General features: G+C 42.9%; 1 long non-coding RNA gene across 1 annotated transcript; it reads left to right on the top strand.

Annotated features, from left to right (window-relative positions):
• Window positions 1-1,029: 1,029 nt before the first annotated feature.
• On the top strand, window positions 1,030-3,115 carry LOC149915181 (uncharacterized). Its single transcript, XR_016459466.1, has 3 exons — window positions 1,030-1,100; window positions 1,214-1,261; window positions 2,497-3,115. It is a non-coding gene; the product is annotated as an uncharacterized LOC149915181 (long non-coding RNA).
• Window positions 3,116-5,050: the final 1,935 nt, after the last annotated feature.

Here is a 5,050-nt window from a genome sequence, read left to right as displayed (position 1 = left end):
AGTATATGCTGCAGCATATGGCCAGCAGCACACCTGCACTTCTTTTAAGCATGGGATGGTGAAAAAAGTAGAACAGTGTGTTGTCCCCTCCCCCTCCTCAAGTTTTTATTTTCAGATGTTCAATACAGCTGAGCCATGTAGGAGCACAGGTTATGCAGGAGGTCAGTGTGTTTCCCAAAGACCTGGCTTATAGATGCAGAAGGGCTGTTTGTATGCAGAGTTTCCAGGCCACCACCAAGAGTCATCCAAAACAAGCATCTCCAAACAAATGCCTTAAACAGCCACCTGCCCAGACACTATTTATCAACAGTCCTAAACTAACTGCTCTGCAGCATTCCATAGTGCTGTAATAGGCCAAACCCAGCATACTCACAAGCAAATCAATCCATTTCTGCAAACATTTAAGTGCAACAGCAAGTCACTCTGCCTAGCAAATTGTTTCATAAACGCTGGGGATAAATGCACTTTCTCAGCTTTGATCCCAGCATTTCACAGCAGCTGCTTGCCCTTCAGTGGGCAAACAGCACATTATAGATTACAGAGATTTAAATGACAGCCACGTGACCAACTCTTGAAGTGCAGTAGGACCCTTCTATGTGCCTAGGTGGAGGAAGAGCCCCTGGACATCAGGAGACAGGCAACAAATATTCAGCTCCACATGAAACAGTTCTACTCTGGTCCTCAAGTTTCTAAGCAAGGTCAACAACAAAGGGTTTCTGTGTGCACGCAGACCAGAAACACGCTTTAAATCAGCAAGAAAACAACATTTCTGCTGTATAAATGGGAAATGAAGCCAAAGAGACTCACCCAAATCCACAGGGAAGGCAGGAGAAGGGCACCACGTTGCATGCAGCTCCAAAGGAAAGCTCTGTGAGCTGCATGGCACCACGAACAGAGGACATCATGAGCCTCACCTGCCCCAAATAAAACATCTCCACTGCTCCCATCATTTGCCCCTCAGTACTCACCTGGGGTCCCATTCTCTCCCTCACAGTACCCAAGGATTAACACCTGAACAACCATCCTCACCTCCCTTTCCTCCTCATTCCTCTCACTTCTTCCCACTCCGTAATACTTTCCCACGTCACTCTGCTTCACTGGTATTTTCTGTAAAATAGAAATTATACTCTGCTAAAAGACACTTTTTTTTTTATTATTATTTCATTCTGCTGTTATTAATACCTGATTTGATTCCATTTGTTCCATTTTACAGCTTGTCTCCTGCAATTGCCTGGCTTTAGAAACAGTTTTATCTGAGCAGGTGAGGCAGATTATAAATAAATGTGGTATTGCACCTTGTATTTTAAGCAAATTTGAGACTTTCCTGATTAGGTGCCTTGCACGGGAGAGCCTTGTTCAGTCAGATAATTGCAACCTCGATTCTTTATCCTCTCCTTTTGTTCTCTTCCCCCTTTGGCTAAGCTGCAATCTTGCACGAGAACATCAGCAGACAAAACCCCTTGAAAATAACTCTCCAGAAGAAATCTAATTTACTTTTTAATCTGGTTTGGAAATTTGCCAACAGAATTTCCACTGACAAGCACAGCCATTTATTACTACTTATCATACAGCCTGGATTTTCACTCCTGATTTGGATAATGTCGCGGGGACTGTGAGAGTGTACGTGTGAAGAGATGAAGGGAGAAATCTTTTGATATATTATTTATTTGATACAATCTTTTCCTGATCAGATCAGTAAGCAGAGGACAAAGCTGCGACCTTATCCATTTCAACTGCTCATATTATGAAGCACCAAGTGTGTGTACTTTCATTTCACTTATTTTGTTCATTCTTTTAACATTTCTTTTCATATAAATACCTATACACACACATGCTTATGTATGTATGCAACATTCCTGCTGGGGAAAAGAACTCATAGGATTTTTTTCCCCACGAAGATCCTCTGGACAAAGAGGATTTGCATTTGTGATTCAGGGGGTGTCTTTTCAATGGAAACACATGGAGAGGGCATTGCACAAGTGGTCAGTGCTGAATGCACTGCTCATTGAGACCATTACAGGGCTCATTTAACGATGTGGCTAATAAGCATCCACCACAAAGGCCAGGTATATGTTCCGTGCTTCATCTTTCTGGGCTAGGCAGAGAAAGGGCAAGCATATGCTTGAATATATAATGCCTATAGTTTGCAGTTAAATACTCAGACCAAAGTTCACGAGGTCTACAGCAATCCTGGCTCTGCTCAAAGATCACTTTTATAGAGGAGACAAATAGCATCGGTGCCCTGTGCTCCTACTCCTGGTCCGTCAATGGAATCCTTTTCCCCTGTTTTTACTGGTCTCATCAGCAGGTGCTGCAGGTCAGGATCTTTCTTCTCACATTGAGAAGTTTTGCACGATGGCTGTGGCTTCCTGCTTGGCCCCTACATCCAGCTATTACTCTGGCTTTTGCTAATTAGGAGGATGCTCTGGTCAGACCTAACTCACACGCTGAAGTTTCTGCATAAAAGTTTCTCTCCCTCTCTCTTTTGCTTTTCAGAACTATGCCTCCTGTGGGAAGTGTAAATATAGAAAGATGACAACATGTGCATTAATGCTCGTTAGAATGTCATCATTATATTCTGCAAAGTGTCTGCTGAAGGGATCCCTAAAGGACACTTAGAAATGAAGCAGCTGCTCCGGATTTGTTCCAGCTCACATCTCGAAGAAAATGACATTGAGATAAATACAGCATTGTGAGCATCTTCTGAGCAGAAGGAGAAAGAAGAGAGGGGAGGATCTCCCCTTGTAGCAATCCCAAAGCAGGACCAAGGCACGCTCAGAACTTCCTCACTCTCTGCCTATTTAACATTAATCCCATCCTGCAATGTCCGATGGTTGGGGGGGTGGTACTGAGGCAGTTCTCATCCACCTACATAGGGGTGAACATAGAGGAGAAACCCAGAAAAATTAAAGTGCTTTCTGTGGAATACACCTACAACTTCGTTATCTTTGGCCATAAGCTTTTCTCCTGCTGTCAAAACTAACGAGACACTGGCATGGAGCAGAGCGTTAGTTGCAAGAAAACATTGTGCTCTATTTCTTTCCAAACCTTTCAAGGTTTTGGAACTCCAGCCAAAAAGGCTCGAGCTTCACATTTATAGAAACACTGTAAGACATCAGAGCCTGTGGGGATTTTGTGTGCTTTGCAAAAAAAATAAAGGGAAGAAATAAGAATCTAAAAGATAGCATCTACATGACCAAACTCTCATACGTATTTTAAGCTTGATTTTCATCTGGTGTGAACCCAGCAGCAGAACAATGGCGCTCACTTTACCAAAACGAGCTCGTTTGTACAAAATCTTTGAGATGACAGTACTTACAAATGAGCCTGAAAACCTCTCGTCCCTTTGGATGGTGCTGCCTTTGTATGCATGATGCCACGAGAAGGGAACTCAGAGGGCTGTGTGTGTGTTTGTGTGTGTGATCATCCCCCCTTCTTGTTTGCATTCACAGAGAGAACCTTGAAATAACAACGCAAACAGTCCCAAGGGCACTTACAGCAGAAAAGAGAAAGGTTAAGAACTGTGACTGACCATGAGAAGATCCAGACTCTCACATTACCCAGCTTGCTTCTGCTGTATTAATGCCCGGCAAATAAAGGAAGGGAGAAAAAAAAAACCAACAAAAAAACCCAACAAAACACATTTTCTTCAATTTCCCCATCTCCTAAGAACCCATATCATGTCAAGTATCAAAGTCACAAAGCAGAGTTTTTCTATTCAAAAATAACAAATAGGTCATTTTCCTGGAGCGGTGTTATTGAAGCTCCCAGAGGGAGGGGCAGCCCCTCTCATGGATGACAGCACCATCTTTTCCACCGGTAGGCATGGAGCGAGGGAGACAGGAAAGATCAAGCGACACGAGAAGCATTATCAGCCATTAGGAACCATTTCTCATTCTGTGCTGGTACCGAAATGATGCTTCAGCATGCCATTAAATGGGGAGAGATATATGCTGCAGAAATGGGAAAAGGAGACGGGGTCCCCAAGGCAACAGATGATCCGAGCGTCCCTTTTGCTAAACCAAACAACTAATGTGGCTCCTGAATATGTGGTCCTATTCCAATGGGTTGAATTGCCTCCTGAGCCTCCAGATTTGTTTTCTCATCCATACAAAGAGAACAGAGAATTCTTTGCTGCTTCTTCAGAACGGCAGCGTGGAGTTTTTGGACACAGATTAAGCACCCAATGCATTCCCTGCCACAGGTGGATGCATCTCAGTAATAGGATCACCCTACTTCTCTACGAGATGCGCTTTATTTTCAATTTTTAATTGCAAAATCTTGATGTGAGGTGGTCACACAATAGATGCACTGAGATTGCAAAGTGCCCACAAACGTCCTTTAGCTGAATGACAAGCACACGCGTTCTGTTCCATTATTATTTACCACTGAAGCCTGGAAACTACATTCTAAATCCCATAAAGCCATGTTCAGATTTAGCACTTTCTCATCTGCACAATCTTTTGCTGGCAGATCCTATTAGCAGCGTGCCTTCTTTTGGGACATTTTTTTCTCCAAATAAAATTATCCGTAAGTCTCTATCTTGCTAGCACCTCCTCCTTCAGGATGTTAGTAAATACATCACATTCTCTATCTGCATTTGATTTGAAGAGTTCTAGCCCAATGAATTGATTTCTTTACCTTATCTGCCAAAAAAAAATTGATCTGCTTTGAAAATACCATTCCATTTCCTCACGCTATTGGCTGTCAAACTGCTTAATGACTTGCAAATCGCCCCGTTGAATATGGTTTGTTAAATATGTGTGTCTGAAGGATGTGTGCGCTGCAAAACTATGCAGCTTTGAGGGATGAGGGTGAAAAAATTCTCAGGAAATGTTTTCCTGGCCAAAAAAAATGGTACATTTTGATCAAGACACGTTGCACTAAAACCACATGAATTTACATTCTGCTTTGGAGGAGTGTGGACCAGTGCACATGGCTGGTTTTGGCTTAGCAAACAGCCTGATGTGGAGCAGAGAGAGCTGATTTGTGGCTGTAAGCAAAGAGGGTAGAAAGGGCTGAAAGAAGAAAGGAATAAAGGAAAGAGAAT

Source organism: Phasianus colchicus, chromosome 23 (genome assembly GCF_987193195.1).
Source record: "Phasianus colchicus chromosome 23, bPhaCol1.hap1.1, whole genome shotgun sequence".
NCBI lineage: Eukaryota > Metazoa > Chordata > Aves > Galliformes > Phasianidae > Phasianus > Phasianus colchicus.
Note: the sequence above shows the minus strand (reverse complement) of the source record. Positions and strands in the feature narration are given on the sequence as shown.